This window comes from Erinaceus europaeus, chromosome 11 (assembly GCF_950295315.1).
Source record: "Erinaceus europaeus chromosome 11, mEriEur2.1, whole genome shotgun sequence".
Lineage (NCBI taxonomy): Eukaryota > Metazoa > Chordata > Mammalia > Eulipotyphla > Erinaceidae > Erinaceus > Erinaceus europaeus.
In genome coordinates, this window is record NC_080172.1 from 1767230 (window position 1) to 1792194 (window position 24965).

General features: G+C 44.7%; 1 protein-coding gene and 1 long non-coding RNA gene across 2 annotated transcripts in view; one reads left to right on the forward strand and one right to left on the reverse strand.

The window, feature by feature from the left end:
• Nucleotides 1–24965, forward strand: part of NSA2 (NSA2 ribosome biogenesis factor) — a 116436-nt gene that overhangs the window by 67889 nt on the left and 23582 nt on the right. The gene's annotated exons all lie outside the window — the stretch shown is intronic.
• The window catches only part of LOC132541284 (uncharacterized), a 32211-nt gene continuing 7989 nt past the window's right edge, over nucleotides 744–24965 (reverse strand). Inside the window, exons 2-3 of the long non-coding RNA XR_009552436.1 lie at nucleotides 1987–2059; nucleotides 744–1229 (exon numbers count right to left, since the gene is read on the reverse strand). This is a non-coding gene — a long non-coding RNA (uncharacterized LOC132541284). The remainder of the gene's footprint in view (nucleotides 1230–1986; nucleotides 2060–24965) is intronic.

The window sequence follows — 24965 nt, forward strand, 5'->3', positions numbered from 1 at the left end:
TTATTTCACCGGCCCTAATCTTTAACAAGATTAATATCAGATTATCTGGGATCACCCTTAATGGATCCCTGCAAGGAAACATATATTGGTTTGATTGAAAATGAATTTCAGCACATTGTTCTCATTTTGGGTGGCCCTGTTCACACTCTGAGAATGTCACTATGCAAACACTCTTCCCACCCAAGTGCACAGAATACTGACAGTTGGTGTTTAATGAGGAGAGAGGCCTTAGAGTCCTGCCACTACCTCACTACCAGTTCAACGCCCCTGTCCCCTGTCCCCACCACCTTTCATCTACTGATAATAGAAACATACTACAAAACAGCAACCCACGACATTTGCCATTAGCTGTCTTCATTTCAGCTGCATTAGACCAAGGGGGCTCCGGTTAACAGCTACGTCTGCCCTGCAGATAGTACTCACCCTAAAATTCAAACTGAAGATTTGCATATGGAAGCAACAGAAGTTACGGTCAGGAAATACATCAAGACTCCTGAACTCCAACTTCAGAATCAAATATTAGACAAATAAATATCTGTGAAACTCTGAGTGCCCCAGGAGAACTATGATGACGGCGGGGCCAGGGGCATCAGAACACCTGGATTCCTTTATACCGAAAAGCAGCAAGAGACATGAACTTTCAACCCAAACCAAGGCACATCCGTCTGTCTGTGAAAAGCAAGTTGCGCCCAGTCTTAGCAAAGGGACAGTCTTCTGTTTCTCCCACGTCAAGGCTGAAATGATACACAATGTCCTACAATCTTTTCTGTTTGGCCTTGGTTTGAAAATGTTACAGTGGAACTGATAAGGGGGGAAGGGGGGAACTCTGCTTCTCTGGCCAGGTGGTGGCGCACCTGGTTAATCACACACATCACTGTGTGCAAGGACCCAGGTTCAAATCCCCCACGCCCTGCCTGCAGGGGAGCAGCTCCATGATTGGTGAAGCAGATAGTGCCTCTCTATCTCCCCTCTCCTCTCAATTTCTAGCTGTCCTATCTAATTAAAAAAAAATGAAACAAACCAGGAAAAAAAAAAATGACTGCTAGGAGCAGTGGATTCATAGCACAGGCACTCAGCCCCAGCAGTAATGCTGGAGGTATAATAATATAATAATAATAATAATAATAATAATAATAATAATAATAATAATAATGGCATAGGGCATCTTACTGGAGCTCTCCAGATTGCAGTTCTTCTTTCAGCGTCAGTGTTAACGCGACAGTACAGCGCTAAGGAGACAGCATAGTGTCTGCTCAACAAGACCCTCATAGCTGAGGCTCCAAGTGTCCAGGCGCAATGCCCAGCACCACCATAAGCCATAACTGAGTAGTGCTCGGGCTGAAAAATAGATGACTTTATTTATTAACTTCTGAAATGAATATATAGACAAGACCATAGGATAAGAGGGCTACAACAGTTTGGGACGCTTCTCCCTCTGCACAGTGCTCCCATGTGGCAGTGGGGACTGGAAGCAGGATTTTTATTTTAATTTCTTTATTGGAGGATTAATGGTTTACAGTCAACAGTAAAATACAGTAGTTTGTACATGTGTATCGTTTCCCAGTTTTCCACATAACAATTCAACCCCCACTAGGGCCTCCTCTGCCATCCTGTTCCAGGACCTGAACCCTCCCCCACCCCACCCCAGAGTCTTTGACTTTGGTGCAAGACACCAGCTCCAGTCCAAGGGATTGAACCTGGGATCTTGGAGCCTCAGGCATGAAGGTCTTTTGCATAATCATTATGCTGTTTCTTAGCCCATTGGAAGCCTATTTCTTGCTTTAATTGCTGAGTCAGAGCTAGAGCTCTGTTCCACGGTGTCAAGCTGACAGAACAACCATTATTATCTGGAATAGCTCTGGTCATTCCAACCCAGAGTTTCACCCAGGTAATTTGGTGCTCAGCCTAGAGTCAACTGGTAACTTTTGTTGGCGCTGATAACTGGGCGTCTCATCAAACCACAGGAAACCAGGAAACATGACCTACCCCGTGCCCAGGTGGTGGCGAACAGAAGAATCGGTAAGCAGCCTTAGTAACCGCCTCACTGTCTTGAGGATTCCTGAGAAGCAGACACAGAGATTAAGATTCGTGTGGAGGGACTTCCAGGCTGTGTGGCCAGGGAGTAGCAGGGAGCACAGCCGCTCTTCCCCATAACAACAAACATCTACAACTGTGGACTTAATAAAGCTCACTAACTGCAGCTGAGACATCCACAAAAACACCATGGCCTCAGCCACCAGGCTGCAGATGCTGCCATGACGCCACCCTGACCTCCCTGGACAGACGCCCTCACCCATGTGTCCTGCAACTTCCCCTCCCCAGAGCCCTGCCCCACTAGGGAAAGACAGACACAGGCTGGGGGTGTGGATCTACCTGCCAACACCCATGTCTAGCAGAGAAGCCAGAACTCCCACCTTCTCCATAAAGAATTTTGGTCCAGACTCCCAGAGGGGGAGAAATGTCAGGGGAAGATGACCAGAGGGCTCTGAACCCCAATTCCATCAGGACCCAGAGAGAGAAGAGGAAAAGGGGGGGACATTTGGATGGAGTAAGAGGTGTAGGTGTGACTTGGACAGGAAGACAAGATAGGATCATGGAGAAAAAGGGAAACCTATGCAAATACAGACAGGTGGTTGTAGAAATCATAGTCAACCCACATCTGCAGCCGTGGGAGACCTGCTGGAGCTTCCAGTGGAGGGACTGGGGATCCGGAACTCTGGTGGTGGGAACGGTGTGGAATTATATCCGTTATCTTGTAATTTTGTAAATATTAAATCACTAATCAAAATTTTTAAAACTTCTTTACTGGGGGATTCATGTTTTACAGTCGACAGTAAAGTACAATAGTTTGTACCTGCATAACTTTTCCTAGTTTTCCACATAACAATACAACCCCCACTAGACCCTCCTCCGCCATCCTGTTCCAGGTCCTGAACCCTCCCCCACCCCAGAGTCTTTGACTTTGGTGCAAGACACCAACTCCAGTCCAGTTGCTGCTTAGAAATCACTAGCAAATTTTTTTAAAAAAGAGATTCATGTGGAAAACGATTAATTAGGAAGTGCTGCCAGGACCAAAATAATAAGGGAGTGTGGGGGAGACATGAGAGAGAAGTAGGTTTTCAATGCCAAGTCCCACAGAGGGCGACTTGAACTTAGTCCCATCAGGATGCCGGAGCCTGTGCTGTGGAGAAATCTGACCAGGGCACAGGGCACAGCACTGGGGGAGGAATGCATCTGGACCAGGACTCACTCGCTGGGCTTCTCCCAGGGACCTCAAATCCCAGGGACTTCTGACTCCCCTAGCAGATATGGGCTGTTGGAAGTGGAAGCTCCATGTGCTAATGGTAGAAGTAGGCCAGTGAAATAACTCATTCAGATGCTGTGTTCAACCTAGGCTCAAGCTGGGCCCTCACTACACTGAAGGAAGCTTCTGCACTAGGGTCACTTCCTCATTCTCCCTCTTTCTCTCCTCCCTCTCTTGTCTCCCTCTCCCTTTTCCTCTCCCTCTCCCTTTCCTTCTCCCTCTCCTCCCTCTCCCTCCCTCTCCCTCCCCTCCCTCTCCTTCCTTCTCCCTCCCCTTCCTCTCCTCCCTCTCCCTCTAAGAAAGAAAACACTAAATGGAAGGGGAAAAAAAAGTGGAAATAGTTGAGGCATCATGAAGAGATTTTATCAAGGAGCACACTGACAGACATCAGAGCAACCTCTCTCAAGTGTTCCCCAAACTCTCTTATGACAATAAGATGCTGATCTAAGGTCTTAATAAATCTAATCTAGCCTTAAACTCAGACAGGCTGTTCTTTCTAATTCAGGTGACTTTGCCCCAGTGACTTTTCAAATTTATAACACCTGACTTCTTTCTTTCTCTCTCCTCTCCCCCTCTCTCCTCTCCCCCTCTCTCCCTTCCCTTCTTGTCTTTCTCTTCTTTCTTCTTTTAAGATTACTGATAGATAAGAAAGAGAACCAGAGAATCACTCTGGCACATGCAATGTCAGGGACTGAACTCAGAACCTCATGCTTATGAATCCAGTGCTTTATCCACTGTGTCAACTCCTGGGTCACCATACCTGATTTAGAAATATATTTTTTTTTATCACCACCAGTGTTAGTTATCACGGGGGGCACTATGAAGCCGTCCTTCCTGGCAGCCTTTTTCTTCTTCTACTTTTTATTGGATTAAACAGAGAAATTGAGTGAGGAGGGGGGAGAGAGAGGGAGAGGAAGACACCTGGACACCTGCAGCCCTGCTTTGTGAAGAGTCCCGCCCTGCAGGCAGGGAGTGGTGGTGGGGGGGGGGACTTGAGCCCAGGTCCTTCTGCCCCGTACTATGTGAGCTTAACCGGGTGCACCAATGCATGTCCCAGCCCTGCAGCTGCTTTCTGATGAAGTCAGTTTCCATTTTTCAGGTAAAAAAAAGTGAGGTTGGGAGCAGTTAAGCTACTTGCCAATGGTCTTGTGGCTAGCAGCTGTGAACCCGGAGTATTCGTGGACCTATGCACACAGACCAGACGGGAGGGTCTGGGGTCCCTCTGCACACCTTGTCCTGATGACTCCCAGCTGTGTAACGCTCAGACCCAGCTTGTCTAAAGCGGAGTTCTTCGTCTTCCGCAAATGTCCTGCTCTGTTCCCACCACAGAGACAGCCCTGCTGTCTGGGGGGGGGGGGGGGCATCCTTTGTTCCCCTTCCTTGTCTCTGGCTGTTTCCACAGCGGTGGCCCCTGTGGCTCCTACGTGACCAGGGCTGTGGGTAGGGCTGGCTCCGCGTGCAGAGTGCCTGATCAGTGCCCATGTGTGGGAGGTCTTGGAGCTCGACCAGGGAGGGCTCGTTAGGTGTGGGGAGGGTTCCAGCTATTTTCCGTGCCAAGAAGCGATACCTGAATCCAGGAATGAAGCCAACGCTGGCCAGCCAGTCGGCCAAGCTCGGAGCTCCTGGACAGTTATGTGCAAAGGGAAGGAGGCCAGTGGAGAGGAAAATTTGATTATGAAAATGAAAAAAAAAAAAGAAGCAATATTGGCTGAAGCAGGGTCTTGGACAGAGGGCAATAAGAGTCTCTCCTTCAGGCTCTGTTTTCCCTGCCCCACTAGGGACAGACAGACACAGGCTGGGGGTGTGGGTCCGCCTGCCAACACCCATGTCCAGCGGAGAAGCCATGACAGAAGCCAGAACTCCCACCTTGTGCTCCCCATAAAGATCCTGGGTCCATGCTCCCAGAGGGGTAAAGAACAGGGAAGCTTTCAAGGGAAGGGATGAGACAGGGAACTCTGGGGGTGGGAATTGTGTGGAATTGTGCCCCTCTTAGCCTATGGTCTTGCTGATATTTCCATTTTATAAATAAATTTTTAAAAATCTGAAAAGAAAAAATATTTTATTATTAGTTATTATTTATTTAATATAAATTTTTATTTATATTTATTTATTTTCCCTTTTGTTGCCCTTGTTGTTTTATTGTTGTTGTTATTGATGTCGTTGTTGTTGGATAGGACAGAGAGAAATGGAGAGAGGAGGGGAAGACAGAGAGGGGGAGAGAAAGACAGACACCTGCAGACCTGCTTCACCACCTGGGAAGCGACTCCCCTGCAGGTGGGGAGCCGGGGCTGGAACCGGGATCCTTACGCCGGTCCTTGGGCTTTGCGCCACGTGCGCTTAACCCGCTTTGCTACCACTTGACTCCAGATTTTATTATTTTAATGTATTTACTGTTTAACCTTTTTAAAATTTTTATTATTGGCTAGAGAGAAATTGAGAAGGGAGGGGGAGTGACAAAGAGGGAGAGAGGCAGAGAGACGCCTGCAGCCCTGCTCCACCACTCGGGAAGCCTTCCCCCTGCAGGTGGGGACCAGGGGCTTGAACCCAGGTCCTTGTGCGCTGTGATGTGAATACTTAACCAGGGGTGCCACTGCCTGCCCCCCTCCCCACCGGCCGGCCCCTCCATCTGGCTCTTTTGGAGAGCGCTAGCAGTGCTGATTCTGGGCCTGGGGGAGGGTACAAACCTGACACCGGGGAGCTTAGAATGGTACTGAGCAGTCCCAGCGAAAGCACCTCACCTGCTTCTCCTGAGAGGCAACGTTTTGGGCTGTTTTAACCCTCCGCCCACACCACCATCTAGCTTCACACTTTCCCTGCAGTGAGTCTACCCTGTTCTTTCTGGATCTTTCAGTTTGAAACAACTAAGTTCTCATTAGGTCGATGATGATTTACTTTGCTCTGTTACTACCTGCATTTCTTTTTTCTTTCTCCCTTTCTTTCTTTCTTTCCTTTGTCACGATTTTTAAAATACTTTTATTTATTTAATTTGATAGGACAGACAGAAATTTTAAAGGGAAGGGGGATAGAAGCTTTCCCCCTGCAGGTGGGAAGCAGGGGCTTGAACCTGGGTCCTTGCGCACTGTAGTGTGTGTGCTGAACCACGTGCGCGTCACCGCCTGGTCCCTTCTTTACTTTTCTGTATGGAAAAAAAAAATGAGGGCTACCAAGAAAATGCACCGGGACCGTGTGTTTGCTTTGTCATCTGCACAACCCAGGTTCAAACCACTGGATTTGGGAGAAGTTTCAGTGCTGCGGGAATCTGGGGATCAAACTCAGGACCTCGTGATTTCAAGTTGAGCACTCTACTCACTGCAGCAAATCCCAGGACCCCTCCATCCACAGGCCTCCTGCAAAGCAGTCATCCTGAGAGGTCCCACCCCTATGCATTTCATTCTCTTTTCTTATGTTCACGTTGTCCTCTTCAACAATATTCTTGCCCTGACTGGCTCATGTAATGACGGCGTTTTTGGTCACTACAAGGCCACTCCAGCACCTGAGGCCCTAGTCAGGGAATTCTTGGACTCCCCCATAGATTCAATGGGCCTAGCCGTCTCACAGCCCCCTCTCTCCACCATTACTGGTCACGTCCGTCAGGAACAGCATCACAAGCCTCCTGTGGCCTCTCCAGGACCTGCCTCACTGCAGAGCAGCCATGGTGGGGATGCCCCCACTCTCTGCAGGGAGGCTGGTCAGCCTGCTCTGTCCCTCGAGGAAGACGGGTCCTGACATGAGAGCGGCCTAGAATGTTCCAGCTGTGACCATGGACTGTGAGCTCAGACTGACAGGGACTTGGAGGTTACACAGGCTCCTGTGCTCAATAAATAGACCTGGGCCCTGGGTCAGGTGGGTTGGGTAAACGGTTAATTATATTCATATATTTTCTTCAAGACTGGCAGCCACTCTCTGCCCTAATCCAACTTTCTAGTCCTTTTCTCCACTCTGACTCCATCTTCTCAGAAAATATTTTTGTCCACCTGCCTCGTTAGCTGTCAAGTTCAGGCAAAAACTATGGTAGTCATGGGCCCCTAGGAACATGCCTAAAATAGACTTGCTAGCTTCTTTCCACCCTAAGATCCCTATTCCCAGCTGCTCTGTTCCTACTTTCTGGTTCCTCTTTATTAATCATTTTGTCCTGCTTTATACCTTGCCGCCTTTCAGCCACCAAGTTGCAATGCTACCATGACGCCATCCTGATTTCCCTGGGCAGACGCCCTCACCCATATGTCCTGCAGCCTCCCCTCCCCAGAGCCCTGCCCCACTAGGGACAGACAGACACAGGCTGGGGGTGTGGATCCACCTGCCAACACCCATGTCCAGCGGAGAAGCCATGACAGAAACCAGAACTCCCACCTTCTGCTCCCCATAAAGAATTTGGGTCCCGTGGTCCGGGAGGTGGCACCATGATAAAGCTTTGGACTCCCAAGCATGAGGTCCTGAGTTTGATCCCTGGCAGCACATGTGCCAGAGTGATGTCTGGTTCTTTCTCTCTCCTCCTATCTTTCTCATTAATAAATTGATAAATAAAATCTTTAAAAAAAGAATTTTGGTCCCTTTTCCCAGTGAGGAAGCATCAGCAGGGAAGATGACCACAGGACTCTGAAACCCAATTCCATCAGGACCGAGAAAGAGGAGAGAGAGACAGGAAAGGACATTTGTTTTTGTTATCTTTCTTTCTTTCTTTCTTTCTTTTTAATTTATTGGGGGATTAATGGTCTACAGTCGACAGTAAAATACAGTAGTTTGTACATGTGTCACATTTCTTACTTCTCAATATTTCCATTCCACCCCCACTAGGCCCTCCTCTGCCGTGGTGTGCTAGGACCTGACACCCCCCCCCCCCAGTCTTTTACTTTTACTTTTACTTTTACAGTCTTTTACTTTAGTGCAATATGCCAGGGAGGGACATTTGAATGTAGTAAGAGGTGTAGGTGTGACTTGGAAAGGAAGAGAAAAGAGGCCTTAAAAAATGGGCAAGTTTATACAAACGTAGGCATGACCTGAGAGACTAGGACAGAGAGGGGATTCGCGTCCTGCTGAGACATCTAGCTTTTGGAATTATTGAACCTGTTGGCATCAATAGTTCTGTCAGTATCAGAGGTCTGTTTTTATGAAGACAAAGCAAGTGATTTAGAATTCCTGAAATCAGAAATAAGACACATGAAGACCCCAACTTGTTAGCCGGAACTTAATTGGCTTGGGCTTTTGATATAATGTGTGTACTAGCGACCTCTGGTGGTAATTGCCTGCATCTGCTCTCTTTGCGAGTGAAACTTATTTCAGGAATAAACACAAATGCCAAATGTTAAAAATGTAGATATGCTGAGCACCAGTAAACATCTAATGTGCTTTAAAAATATTTGTAGTAATGAAATAAATTCATTCATTTATTTTTATTATCTTTATTTATTTATGGATAGAATCAGCCTGAAATTGAGAGGGAAGGAGAGACAGAGAGACACCTGCAGCCCTAGCTTTTTCCCTGAAAGTAGGGACTGGGGGCTCAAACTCAGGTCCTTGCTCACTGTAATGCATGCACTCAGCCAGGAGCATCACCACCTGACCCCTTGAGGTGTTTTTTATTTTTATCAGAGCACTGCTCAGCTCAGGCTTATGGTGGTGTGGGGGAGTGAATCAGGGACTTTGGAGCCTGAGGCATGAGAGTCTCTTTGCATAACCATTGTGATATCTACCCCTTCAGGAAATAAATTTAAAGGATGTGTGTGTGTGTGTGTGTGTGTGTGTGTGTGTGTGTGTGTGTGTGTGTGGACTCCTAAGCAGTGTTACAGACATTGCTGTAGGTCTGTGGAAGGAGATTTGTTTGGGCTTTAACTCTTTTTTTAAACTTACAACCATACTATCTGTTATTTTAAAATGACTTTTTTATAGTCAACAATAAAATAAAGTAACAAAAAATAAAGAACAGTAGTTTGTACATGTGTAACATCTCTCCACATAATACCAGGTCCTCCTCCGCCATCCTGTTCCAGGACCTGAACTCTCCCCCAACCCTAGTCCTTTACTTTGGTGCAATACAGCAACTCCAGTCCAAGTTCTGCTTTGTGTTTTCTTATTTTTTACTTCTTCTTTTAAAATTTATTATTGGTGATTTAATATTGATTGACAAGGTTGTGGGATAAGAGGGGTACAATTCATAGAATTCCCACCACCCTTTTCTTTATCCCTCTGGGAGGATGGACCCAAATTCCTTATGGGGAGCAGAAGGTGGGAGTTCTGGCTTCTGTCATTGCTTCTCCGCTGCACATGGGTGTCGGCAGGTGGATCCACACCCCCAGCCTGTGTCTGTCTGTCCCTAGTGGGGCAGGGGTCTGGGGAGGGGAGGCTCCAGGACACATGGGTGAGGGCGTCTGCCCAGGGAGGTCAGGATGGCGTCATGGTAGTATTTTTCAATTTTTTTTTTTTTACTTCTGTACTGGGGAATTAATGGTTTATAGTCGACAGTAAAATACAGTAAAAATAATAGTAAAATACATGCATATCATTTCCCAGTTTTTCACATAACAATACAACCCCACTAAGTCCTCCTCTGACATCATGTTCCAGGATCTGAACCCTCCCCCAAACCCAGAGTCTTTTACTTTGGTGCAGGACACCAACTCCAGTCCAAGTTCTGCTTAGAATTTTTCCTTCTGTTCTTTTTTTTTCAACTTCTATGAGTGAGATCGCCTCTATTCATCTTTTTTTTAAATTTTTATTTATTAATGAGAAACATAGGAGGAGAGAGAAAGAGCCAGACATCACTCTGGTACATGTGCTGCCAGGGATTGAACTCAGGACCTCATGCTTGAGAGTCCGATGCTTTACCCACTGCGCCACCTCCTGGACCACTTATTCATCCTTTTGTTTCTGACTTATTTCACTTAACATGATTCTGTCAAGCTCCATCCAAGATGGGGTGTAGAAAATGAAGTCACTATTTTTTGCAGCTGAGTAGTATTCCATTGTGTATCTAGACCACAACTTGCTCAGCCACTCATCTGTTGTTGGACACCTGGGTTGCTTCCAGGTTTTGGCTATTACACATTGTGCTGCCAAGAACATATGTGCACACAGATCTTTTTGGATGGGTGTGTTGGGTTCCTTAGGATATATCCCCAGGAGAGGAATTGCAGGGTCATAGGGTAGGTCCATTTCTAGCCTTCTGAGAGTTCTCCAGACTGCTCTCCACAGAGGTTGGACCAATTGACATTCCCACCAGCAGTGCAGGAGGGTTCCTTTGACCCCACAACCTCTTCAGCATTTGCTGCTGTTACCTTTTCTGATGTATGACATTCTCACAGGAGTGAAGTGAGATCTCGTTGTCTTTATTTGCATTTCTCTGACAATCAGACACTTGGAGCATTTTTTCATATGTTTTTTGGCTTCTTGCATCTCTTCTGTGGTGAATATTCTGTTCATATTCTCTCCCCAGTTTTGGATGGGGTCACTTGTTTTCTTGTTGTTGAGTCTGGCAACCTCTTTTTATATTTTGGTTATTAGCCTCTTATCTGGTGTATGGCATGTAAATATATTCCCCCACTCTGTGAGGGGTCTCTTTGGGTGATGGTTTCTTTTGCCATGCAGAAGCTTGTTAATTTGGTGTAGTCTCTTCATTGTATGTTTTGCAGATAGTTTCAGACTTGCAACTTTAGTCCAAAATTACTTTAAATGGAGGTGAGTTTCTTAGGGAAATACAATTAGTTTAAACTGAAATTGTCTTTTTTGCTATCAGCCTAGTTTCATGTGTATGTTCAGAGGAAATGTCTATTTCCAGTAAAAGATGTAAGAAATTTCATGTGGTTAGCCATTTCCTCTCTAATGAGAATCTCAGATTTTATCTTAGAAGGAGTTGCACTGCCTAGTTTCAGATAAGAGATTGGAGGGCAGGATGGTCTTGGCCCTCTCTGCTGTGATGCAAGGTGAGCCCTCAAGCACTCTTTTCCATATCATTAAACAATGAACTTAAAATGGTGAAGGAACTTTTTTATTCTTAGATTCCCACATAGATATGACGGCCTAGCCCTCTTACAGCCCCCTCTCTCCACCATCACTGGTCACGTCCATCAGGAACAGCATCCCAAGCCTCCTGTGGCCTCTCCAGGACTTGCCGTCACTGCAGAGCAACCATGGTGGGGACGCCCCACTCTCTGCAGGGAGGCTGGTCAGCCTGCTCTGCCCCTCGAGGAAGACGGGTCCTGATGTGAGAGCAGCCTAGAATGTTCCAGCTGTGACCATGGACTGTGAGCTCAGACTGACAGGGACTCAGAGGTCACACAGGCTCCTGTGCTGAATAGGAATAGACGTGGGCCGTGGGTCAGGTAGATGGGGTTTACAGTTAATGGTACTTATATACTTTCTTCAAGATTGGGAGCTACTTTCTGCCCTAATCCAGCTTTCTAGTTCTATTGTCAACTATGACACCATTTTCCTAGACAATATTTTTAGTCCAACTCTATGTTAGCTGTCAAGCTCAGGCAAAAATTACTAAAGTCATGAGCCCTTTGGAACATACTAAAATAGACTTCTAGATTCTTACCACCCTAAAATCCCTATTCTCACCTGCTCTATTTCTACTTTCTGGTTCCTACTGATTAAACATTTTGCCCTGCCTCATAACTTACTGCCTTTCAAACACCAAGCTGCATGCTCCTACAGCTCCATCCTGAACTCCTGGGAAGACGACCTCACCAGTGTGCCCTGGATTAAACACTTTGTCCTGCTTTTTATCTTTACCACCTTTCAGCCACCAAGTTGCAGATGCTGCCATGACACCACCCTGACCTCCCTGGGCAGACGCCCTCACCCATGTGTCCTGGAGTCTCCCCTCCCCAGAGCCCTGCCCCACTAGGGACAGACAGACACAGGCTGGGGGTGTGGGTCCACCTGCCAACACCCATGTCCAGTGGAGAAGCAATGTCAGAAGCCAGAACTCCCGCCTTCTGCTCCCCATGAAGAATTTGGGTCCATGCTCCCAGAGGGGGAGAAACGTCAGGGGAAGATGCCCAGAGGGCTCTGAACTCCAGCTCCATCAGGACCCACAGAGAGAAAAGGGGGGAAAAAAGAAAAGACATTGCAGAAGTGGCAGTATGAGTATCTGTGACTTAGAATGGAGGAGAAGGAGGGCCATAGCGACAAATAATGAGCTGATGAGCCAGTGCGCACATCTGGGAACCCCATGTGGTTCCAGTGTCTGGTTCTTATGTCTAGGGAACCTGCACAGGGATGAATTTTCATTTCTCTTTTTTAAATTTTAATTTCTTATTCTTTCCATTAATCTTATTTTTTATTTTTATTTTATTTTTTTTGCCTCCAGGGTTGTTGCTGGGGCTTAGTGCCTGCACCACAAATCCACTGCTCCTGGAGGCCATTTTTTCCTCCTTTTGTTGCCCTTGTTGTTGTAGCCTTGTTGTGGTTATTATTGTTATTGTTGATGTCGTTCATTGTTGGATAGGACAGAGAGAAATGGAGAGAGGAGGGGAAGACAGAGAGGGGGAGAGAAAGACAGACACCTGCAGACCTGCTTCACTGCCTGTGAAGCGACTCCCCTACAGGTGGGGAGCCGGGGGCTCGAATCAGGATCCTTATGCTGGTCCTTGCGCTTTGCACCACATATTATTATTATTATTATTATTTTTTTTTACCAGAGCACTTCTCAGGTCTGGCTTATGGTGGTTAAGGGCATTGAACCTGGGACTTTGGGGCCTCAAGCATGAGAGACTATCTGCATAGCCATTACGCTATCTACTGCCACCCCAGTCAGGGTGCTAGTTAAGATCAGATGAAGATGTCCCTCACATATTCACAGGGATGGCCAGCAAATACAACTTTGGATTTTTCAGCGCAAGCCCCAGAGGAAAGCTTTAGGAAGGAGTTTGAACATCACACAAGAAAGTCTTGACTAAGGCCGACAGAGAGCTCACCAAGGAGGGTGTCTGCTCTGCCAAGTCCAGGAGCCGACTCAAGCCTGCCCGCAGCACTTGCCTCAGTGTGTAGCTACAGTGCTGTGCTGCCCCCATCTCTGTCTGTCTGTCTGTCTGTCTGTCTATCTATCTATCCATCCATCCACCTACCTACCTACATATCTATCTGTCCATCCATCTACCTACCTACATATCTGTCTATCTATCTATCTATCTATCTATCTATCTATCTATCTATCTATCATCTATCTATCCATCCATCTACCTACCTGCATATCTATCTATCCATCCATCCATTTACCTACCTACATATCTATCTATCTATTCATTCATCCACCTACCTACATATCTGTCTATCAATCAATCAATCAATCTATCTATCTATCTATCTATCTATCTATCTATCCATCCATCTACCTACCTACATATCTATCTATCTATATATCTATCCATCCATCCACCTACCTACCTACATATCTATCTATCTATCCATCTATCCATCTACCTACCTACATATCTATCTATCTATCTATCTATCTATCTATCTATCTATCTATCTATCCATTCATCCACTTACCTACATATCTATCTATCTATCTATCTATCTATCCATCCATCCATCTACCTACCTACATATCTATCTATCTACCTACCTACATATCTATCTATCTATCTATCTATCTATCTATCTATCTATCTATCTATCCATCCATCCATCTACCTACCTACATATCTATCTATCTATCTATCTATCTATCCATCCATCCATCTACCTACCTACATGTCTGTCTGTCTGTCTGTCTGTCTATCCATCCATCTATCCATCCATCTACCTATCTATCTATTTGAAAAAGTCAGTCCAGGTAGGTGAAGGCCCAGCATGGACAACAACGAAGGAAGAGCACAATGACTAAAGATACAAACATTAAAATCTGAGCACCTTGAGGACCACAAGTACCCACATTCTTCACTTGCAGTGGCCATTTGCTGATGGAGTAGCCACGGCTTTGCTGCCATTGAGCACAGCTCTCTCTCACGCCATACACCAGGCAGGCGGCCAACAGCCGGGCAGAGCCCTGCACTCCTTTCTGCCAGGGATGTGGAGAGAACCATGTATCTCAAGCCATGAGCAATGTCACCAGCAAAAACCAGAATCTGAAACATTTGTGGGGTCATGGGGGATTCATTTTTCCACCATTAGATGGAGGAAGATAAAGTAATTTCTCCTTTTCAAGTTTTGGCTATGTATATAAATCACTATACCTTTGGACTGTGTGTGTGTGTGTGTGGGGGGGTTAATAATGATTCACAAGACTGTAAGATCACAGGGGTACAATCCCACACAGTTACCACCACCAGAGTTCTGTGTCCCATTCCCTTCATCAGAAGCTTCTCTGTTCTTTATCCCTCTGGGAGTCTGGACCAGAATTCTTCATGGGGAGCAGAGGTGAGAGTTCTGGCTTCTGTCATTGCTTCTCCGCTGGACATGGACAATGGCAGGTGGATCCATCTCCCTAGCCTTTGGGCTTTATTATTTTATTATTATTTCTTTTTCTTCTCTATAGCTGTATTGAAAAGCATGTCTGCTTTTGTTTGCTTAGTGTATTTCTTTCTTTCTTTTTTTTTTTTTTTAAAGCAGTACCCTTTTTATTTTTTAAAACTCTGGTGAAATAGGTTTCCATGACATCCCATTTTAAAAAAATAATAAATGTAAGCCAACCTGCCTGTGGGTCAGTCACACTGGAGAGACTCCATCATAGTGCACAGATGCCAAGTGTGTCTACAAATGTCACATGATAGGTAGTAAATTCTGTTGCATTTTTCCAGCATGTATTCCACAGTAATGGAAAGGAGGGGAAATATCAGTGTCCTTGTATAAAAATGCTTAACAAATGGATGAAGGCAATTTTCCTGAGAAGATTTGTTCTTGAAATATTCTTAACAGTTGGAATATAGAAATGGGATGTAGTTGTAAAAGAAGCATAAGAATGTCTACGTTAACATTTTTCTTTTTAAATTATTTAAGTACCATTAAGTTAAAGTGTTTACATTCATTATAAAAAATGTTGTTAAATCTTATGAAAGTGATTTAACACTGATTGCTGCAACGCAAATTGCACTTTTTAAAACAATTATTGTATACATGGAAGAAAAATATCTGGTTTGCTACCCTGTTTACAAATCTGACTGACTTCAGATCAGTCACACAATATGAACTTTGAGAACAGCAGTCATAGTGTAATTGCAATTATGATGCAGTCTCCTAAACAGAAATACATCAACAAGAGATTTCATGAACTGACTTGGCCTCCAGGTGTGTACCAAATGGCCTCAGGCGGTCTTCTCCAGGGACACATTGGGGTCTGGATGTGGAAAGGGCATGAGGAAATTCTGGAACAACCAAAATCCATCAGAAGTACATCATTTGGGACAATACATATCAAAGTTCTGCTTTGTTGTTTTGTTTTAATCACTGGCAATGTTCCTTAGCAGGCAAGGCCCTGGTCTTAGTCCCAGTGCTTAGTGTATTTCTTAATGTTCTTACCTATGACCTGTATAAGACCTGTGAAAGATAATTTTCACTAAATGTTATTAATGACCATTTTCCATCAGATTTAGTTGAATTAAATCTCTGATGTAAAACAACTATATTAAGTGTTCCAATATAAGTTCTGGAGGTATGTTTTTGCTTAAATTCATTTGACATGAAAACCTGGTAACAACTTCTTAGAACATAATTCAACAGATCCAATAGGGAAAATAGTGCCATGTATTGAACCTGCTCTGTGAGGCACTAGGCGGGGGCTTGTGCCTGGGCCTTGTGCATGGCAAGCGTGTGCCCCACTGAATGGGCAGTCACCCAGTGTGATGTAAACTCTCATCTGTAAGTTTTAAATATATCTGAGGGAAACGGGCTAGGACATTTTACAGTCATTTTGTTTGTTAAGGAGGATTGGCCAGAGCACTGATCGGCTCTGACACTCAGGGATCGCAGGGCCCAAACTGTGGCCGAGTGCCACACCTACAGTATCTTCCTAGTCCTATACAGGTTTTAGAGATTATATAAGTGAAATAAATTGAATGTCATTGTAGAAGAAAACTGTGCCACAGGAAGAGATTCGGTGCAACCAAAAACCACACGGTCATATCAGTGGATGCAGAGAAAGCCTTTGACAAAATCCAACACCTCTCTATGATCGAAACACTACAAAAACCGGGAATAGATGGAAAATTCCTGAAGCTAGTGGAGTCTATATAAAGCAAACCTACAGCCAACATCATACTCAATGGTGAGAAAATGGAAGCATTTCCCCTCAGATCAGGTACTAGACAGGGCTGCCCACTATCACCATTACTATTCAACATAGTGTTGGAAGTTCTTGCCATAGCAATCAGGCAGGAGCAAGGAATTAAAGGCATACAGATTGGAAGAGAAGAAGCCAAACTCTCCTTATTTGCAGATGACATGATAATATACATAGAAAAACCTAAGGAATCCAGCAAGAAGCTTTTGGAAATCATCAGGCAATACAGTAAGGTGTCAGGCTACAAAATTAACATACAAAAGTCAGTGGCATTCTCTATGCAAACACTAAGTTAGAAGATTAAATCCAGGGAGTCGGGCTATAGCGCAGCGGGTTAAGAGCAGGTGGCGCAAAGCACAAGGACCGGCATAAGGATCCCGGTTCGAGCCCCAGCTCCCCACCTGCAGGGGAGTCGCTTCACAGGCGGTGAAGCAGGTCTGCAGGTGTCTGTCTTTCTCTCCCCCGCTCTGTCTTTCCCTCCTCTCTCCATTTCTCTCTGTCCTATCCAACAATGACAACAACAATAATAACTACAACAATAAAAAAAAACAACAAGGGCAACAAAGGGAATAAATAAATAAAATAAATATTAAAAAAAAAGAAGATGAAATCCAGAAATCAGTTCCTTTTACTATAGCAACAAAAACAATCAAATATCTAGGAATAAACCTAACCAAAGAAGTGAAAGACTGGTATACTGAAAATTATGAGTCATTACTCAAGGAAATTGAAAAAGACACAAAGAAGTGAAAAGATATTCCATGTTCACGGGCTGGAAGAATTAACATAATCAAAATGAATATACTATCCAAAGCCATCTACAAATTTAATGCTATCCCTATCAAGATCCCAAGCACATTTTTTAGGAGAATAGAACAAGCACTACAAATGTTTATCTGGACCAGAAAAGACCTAGAATTGCCAAAACAATCTTGAGAAGAAAGAACAGAACCGGAGGCATCACACTCCCAGATCTCAAATTGTATTATAGGGCCATTGTCATCAAAACTGCTTGTTACTGGAACATGAATAGACACACTGACCAGTGAAATAGAACTGAGAGCCAAGAAATGAGGCCCCACACGTATGGACATCTAATCTTTGACAAAGGTGCCCAGACTATTAAATGGGGAAAGCAGAGTCTCTTCAACAAATGGTGTTGGAAAAAATGGGTTGAAACATGCAGAAGAATGAAACGGAACCACTATATTTCACCACATACAAAAATAAATTTCAAGTGGATCAAGGACTTGGATGTTAGAGCAGAAACTACCAGATACTTAGAAGAAAATATTGGCAGAACTCTTTTCCACATAAATTTTAAAGACATCTTCAATGAATCAAATACAAAGAAGACTAAGGCAAGTATAAACCTATGAGACTACATCAAATTAAAAAGCTTCTTCACAGCAAAAGAAACCACTACCCAAACCAAGAGACCCCTCACAGAATGGGAGAAGATCTTTACATGGCATATATCAGACAAGAGGCTAATAACCAGAATATATAAAGAGCTTACCAAACTCAACAATAAGAAAACAAATAACCCAATCCAAGAATGAGGAGAGGACATGGATAGAATATTCACCACAGAAGAGATCCAAAAGGCTGAGAAACACATGGAAAAATGCTTCAAGTCTTTGATTGTCAGAGAAATGCAAATAAAGGCGGCAATGAGATACCACTTCACTCCTGTGAGAATGTCAGACATCAGAAAAGGTAACAGCAGCAAATGCTGGAGAGGGTGTGGGGTCAAAGGAACCGAGGAAGCGACCCAGGTGTCCAACAACAGATGAGTGGCTGAGCAAGTTGTGGTCTCTATACACCATGGAATACTACTCAGCTATTAAAAATGGTGACTTCACCACTTTCAGCCCATCTTGGATGGAGCTTGATGTTATCATGTTAAGTGAAATAAGTCAGAACAGAAGATGAATATGGGATGATCTCACTGTCAGGCAGAAGTTGAAAAACAAGAGCAGAAAAGAAAACACAAGTAGAAGCTCAATTGGAGGGAGTCAGGTGGTAGCACAGCGGGTTAAGTGCACATGGTGCAAAGCATGAGGACCGGCGTAAAGATCCCGGTTCGAGCCCCCAGCTCTTCACCTGCAGGGGAGTTGCTTCACAGGCGGTGAAGCAGGTCTGCAGGTGTCTGTCTTTCTCTCCCCCTCTCTGTCTTCCCCTAATCTCTCCATTTCTCTCTGTCCTATCTAACGACAGCAGTAACATCAATAACAACAACAACAACTACTACAGCAACAATAAAAAACACTAGGGCAACAAAAAGAAAAAAAAAAAAAAAGAACCTGAACTGGAGTTGGTGTATTGCACCAAAGTAAAAGTCTCTGGGGTGGGTTGGGGGGGGAGAGTACAAGTCCAAAGGGGATGACAGAGGACCTAGTGGGGGTTGTATTGTTATGTGGAAAACTGAAAAACATTATGCATGTACAAACTATTGTATTTACTGTCGAATGTAAAACATTAATCCCCCCAAGGGAAAAAAAATACTAACTTAAAAAAAAAAGAAAGAAAAAGAGAAATTTGGTCCATACTCCCAGAGGGAGAGAAGAGATGGGGGGGGGGGGAAGATGACAAGAGTGCTCTGAACCCCAACTCCATCAGGAACCAGAGAGAGAGGAGGAGCAAGGGAGGGACATTTGGGTGTAGAAGATCTGGATTAGTAACTGGTGTAGGTGTGACTTGGGAAGAGAAAACGAGAGACCACAGAGGGAGGGGCTAATATACACCGATACAGACAGACACTTATAGAAACAATAAACAGGAGACCACAGGGGGAGGGGCTAATATACACAGATACAGACAGACACTTACAGAAACAATAAACAGGAGACCACAGAGGGAGGGGCTAATATACACTGATACAGACAGACACTTATAGAAACAATACACAGGAGACCACAGGGGGAGGGGCTAATATACACCGATACAGACAGATACTTATAGAAACAATACACAAGAGACCACAGGGGGAGGGGGTTAATATACAGATACAGACAGACACTTATAGAAACAATACACAGGAGACCACAGGGGGAGGAGGTTAATATACACCGATACAGACAGACACTTATAGAAACAATACACAGGAGACCACAGGGGGAGGGGCTAATATACACAGATACAGACACTTATAGAAACAATACACAGGAGACCACAGGGGGAGGGGGTTAATATACAGATACAGACAGACACTTATAGAAACAATACACAGGAGACCACAGGGGGAGGAGGTTAATATACACCGATACAGACAGACACTTATAGAAACAATACACAGGAGACCACAGGGGGAGGGGCTAATATACACAGATACAGACAGACACTTATAGAAACAATACACAGGAGACCACAGGGGGAGGAGGTTAATATACACCGATACAGACAGACACTTATAGAAACAATACACAGGAGACCACAGGGGGAGGAGGTTAATATACAGATACAGACAGACACTTATAGAAACAATACACAGGAGACCACAGGGGGAGGGGCTAATATACACTGATACAGACACTTATAGAAACAATACACAGGAGACCACAGGGGGAGGGGCTAATATACACAGATACAGACAGACACTTATAGAAACAATAAACAGGAGACCACAGGGGGAGGAGGTTAATATACAGATACAGACAGACACTTATAGAAACAATAAACAGGAGACCACAGGGGGAGGAGGTTAATATACAGATACAGACAGACACTTATAGAAACAATAAACAGGAGACCACAGGGGGAGGAGGCTAATATACACAGATACAGACACTTATAGAAACAATACACAGGAGACCACAGGGGGAGGGGCTAATATACACCGATACAGACAGACACTTATAGAAACAATAAACAGGAGACCACAGGGGGAGCGGCTAATATACACAGATACAGATACTTATAGAAACAATAAACAGGAGACCACAGGGGGAGGGGCTAATATACACAGATACAGACAGACACTTATAGAAACAATAAACAGGAGACCACAGGGGGAGGAGGCTAATATACACCGATACAGACACTTATAGAAACAATACACAGGAGACCACAGGGGGAGGGGCTAATATACACAGATACAGACAGACACTTATAGAAACAATAAACAGGAGACCACAGGGGGAGGAGGTTAATATACAGATACAGACAGACACTTATAGAAACAATAAACAGGAGACCACAGGGGGAGGAGGTTAATATACAGATACAGACAGACACTTATAGAAACAATAAACAGGAGACCACAGGGGGAGGAGGCTAATATACACAGATACAGACACTTATAGAAACAATACACAGGAGACCACAGGGGGAGGGGCTAATATACACCGATACAGACAGACACTTATAGAAACAATACACAGGAGACCACAGGGGGAGGAGGCTAATATACACAGATACAGACACTTATAGAAACAATACACAGGAGACCACAGGGGGAGGAGGTTAATATACACCGATACAGACAGACACTTATAGAAACAATAAACAGGAGACCACAGGGGGAGCGGCTAATATACACAGATACAGATACTTATAGAAACAATAAACAGGAGACCACAGGGGGAGGGGCTAATATACACAGATACAGACAGACACTTATAGAAACAATAAACAGGAGACCACAGGGGGAGGAGGCTAATATACACTGATACAGACACTTATAGAAACAATACACAGGAGACCACAGGGGGAGGGGCTAATATACACCGATACAGACACTTATAGAAACAATACACAGGAGACCACAGGGGGAGGGGCTAATATACACAGATACAGACAGACACTTATAGAAACAATAAACAGGAGACCACAGGGGGAGGAGGTTAATATACAGATACAGACAGACACTTATAGAAACAATAAACAGGAGACCACAGGGGGAGGAGGTTAATATACAGATACAGACAGACACTTATAGAAACAATAAACAGGAGACCACAGGGGGAGGAGGCTAATATACACAGATACAGACACTTATAGAAACAATACACAGGAGACCACAGGGGGAGCGGCTAATATACACAGATACAGATACTTATAGAAACAATAAACAGGAGACCACAGGGGGAGGGGCTAATATACACAGATACAGACAGACACTTATAGAAACAATAAACAGGAGACCACAGGGGGAGGAGGCTAATATACACAGATACAGACACTTATAGAAACAATACACAGGAGACCACAGGGGGAGGGGCTAATATACACCGATACAGACAGACACTTATAGAAACAATAAACAGGAGACCACAGGGGGAGGAGGCTAATATACACAGATACAGACACTTATAGAAACAATACACAGGAGACCACAGGGGGAGGAGGTTAATATACACCGATACAGACAGACACTTATAGAAACAATAAACAGGAGACCACAGGGGGCGGAGGTTAATATACACAGATACAGACAGACACTTATAGAAACAATAAACAGGAGACCACAGGGGGCGGAGGTTAATATACACAGATACAGACAGACACTTATAGAAACAATAAACAGGAGACCACAGGGGGAGGGGCTAATATACACAAATACAGACAGACACTTATAGAAATTATAGCCAACCCACGTGTGACCTTGGGAGAACGACTGCAGTTCCCAGTGGAGGGTATGGGGACACAGAGGTCTGGTGGTGGGATTGGTGTGGAATTATGTTGTCTCATAATTTTGTAAATCAATATTCAGTCATTAATAAAAAGCACTACCATTCATAACCCTTAATACAAAAATCACTCCAACACATGTCCCAACTAATCTGGGGAATGCTCAGTCAAGGAGAACTTAAGACAGAAAAAGCGAGTAGTGAGCACCAAGGCAGTCACTAAAACTGAGTGCATCTTCACAGTACTCATTGTTTCTTTCCTCAGGAATGAGCCCCAAATGAGGCTCAACACTCAGAGCAGTTCTGGGGAGTCCATGGTAGAGATGCATCTGTGGACCGGACCTATAGTGCTTCGCTAGATGGACTGAAGCGGTCAGAAGTAGATGTTTGACAGTGGAAACTAATCCATCGAGGAACCAGTGAGATGATAGCTCACTTGCGCAGTGTGCTGCCACGTGTGAGGACAGGTCTGCGCCTGGCCCCCGCTGCACTAGAGGAAGCTCAATGCCGTGGTTTCATTCATTCTCTCTCCGCCTCTCTCTACCTAGAAAAAGCGAATGACCTCATCCAATGACAAAACACATTATGCCTACCAAGCTCTGTCCTAGGGGCTCAGCCAATATTACCAGACAAAATGGTCACAGGTCCCCCCTTGTGCAGAATTTAGAATTCTCTGCATGAACATCTAACGTGTGGTTCTGGGGAAAGGGAGCCAAAGGTAAAGTGTGTCGTTTTTATTATCTTAATTAGGGTGTAAGTTGACATGTAACACATGAACTTAGCTTGCGATGCAAGAAACTTCCTAACTGGGGGTCAAGTGGTGGTGAACCTGGTTAAACACACAGGTTACCATGTTCAAGGACCTTGGAGGTTGGGAGCGGTCAAGTCATCATGCTGGCACTGAGCCCCAGCTATAAAAAACAAATAAATAGGGAGTCAGGCGGTAGTGCAGCGGGTTAAGTGCACGTGGTGCAAAGTGCAAGGACCGGGGGAAGGATGCCGGTTCAAGCCCCCAGCTCCCCACCTGCAGGGGAGTCGCTTCACAGGTGGTGAAGCAGGTCTGCAGGTGTCTGGCTTTCTCTCCCCCTCTCTGTCTTCCCCTCCTCTCTCCATTTCTCTCTGTCCTATCCAACAACAACTACATCAATAACTACAACAATAAAAAACAAGGGCAACAAAAGGGAAAATAAATAAATAGAAATAAGTTAAAAAATAAGTAAATAAATAAAAAAGGATATTAAGGAATGCAGGGAGAGAGAGACAGTGGGAATCTCCTGAGACTCTATAAACAGTGTCACGCTGTTGAATGAAGTCTTTCCCCCTGCAAGTGGGGACTGGGAGCTCGAACCTGGGACCCTGTGCATTGTAATGTGTGCTCAACCAGGTGTGCCACTGCCCAGTCCCTTGGACTTTAAATCTTTTATTTTAAAGAATTTATTTATTTATTTATTCATGAGAGATACAGGGGGAGAGAAAGAACCAGACATCACTCTGGTACATGTGCTGCCGAGGATAGAACTCGGGACCTCATGGTTGAGAATCCAGTGGTTTATCCACTGCACCACCTCCCAGACCATGGACTTAAAATCTTAAGTGTGTAGGATAAGCATTTTCCTAGAAAAATTATAGTGGTGTAATATCTCTGTTGTAGGAGACAAAGATAAGAAGACATTAATGTGAATGCAAGAGAAATTAGCTTCACAATTTTTAAAAACTACTGTTAGTTAATGAAAGCAAGTCTTATAAATAATCTGCTGAGGGCGAGGCTAAGCACTCTCAGAGTGCACTTGGAGCCTCTTCAAACCTCAAGAATTGCTGGAAGAAGATAAAACTAGGCCAGTTCACTCAATAGTCATCTGAAACAGTTCTAAATTTTTTCTCTACTAGCTCATTTAATTTATTTTTTAAATGTTTTTATTATCTTCATTTATTTATTGGATAGAGACAGCCAGAAATCAAGAGGGTGACAGAGAGGGAGAGAGACAGAGAGACACGTGCAGCCCTGTTTCACCACTCAGAAAGCTCTCCTCCTGCAGGTGGGGACTAGGGGCTTGAACCTGGGTCCTTGCACACTGTAACATGTGCACTCAACCAGGTGCATTACCACCTGCCCCATCTATTAACTACTTTTATTTAATCAATTAATTGATCATTATTATTATTATTCACCAGAGCACTACTCAGCTCTGGTTTATGGTGGTGCAGGAGACTGAATCTGGGACTCTGGAGCCTCAGGTATGAGAGTCTATGGGCATCACCATGATGCTCTCTACCCCACCTCCTCGCCCCGCACAAGCTAAATTTTAGCACCTTCAAAGCTGAGGTGTCATTGTGCTCAATTCTTTCCCTTAAACTCTTTCAGAGCCATTTCTTGTGTCCCACATCCCCGTCTCAGAGGGAGCTTGGAAGAATCATGTCATGTGAGGTAAGTCACAAAGAGAAGGGTGAATGTAGGAGGATCTGGGTGAATGTAGGTGAACTGAGTGAGGAAAGCACAGACACAGGGTAAGAAGAGCTCAGAACAGCACCCTGAGTCCAGTGGCATCCACTGTGCCCGCTCAGGGACACTCGTTTTCATCTTATAGCTAATGTCCAAGATGGTTCAGAGACGTCCTCTTTGTCACCAGGCACAGAGAAGGGAGGCCCCTCTGGCTGACTCCACAGCTCCTGCTCCTTTGTTGTGCTGCGCCCTCACTCTGGCCCTTGCCCTACTTCAGCTTCTCAGGGCGGGGGACTGCCACCTCTCCAGATTCAAAGGAGGTCTCGAAACTTTACATCAGGCTCAACCTGACGCTGTTAACTGGCTATG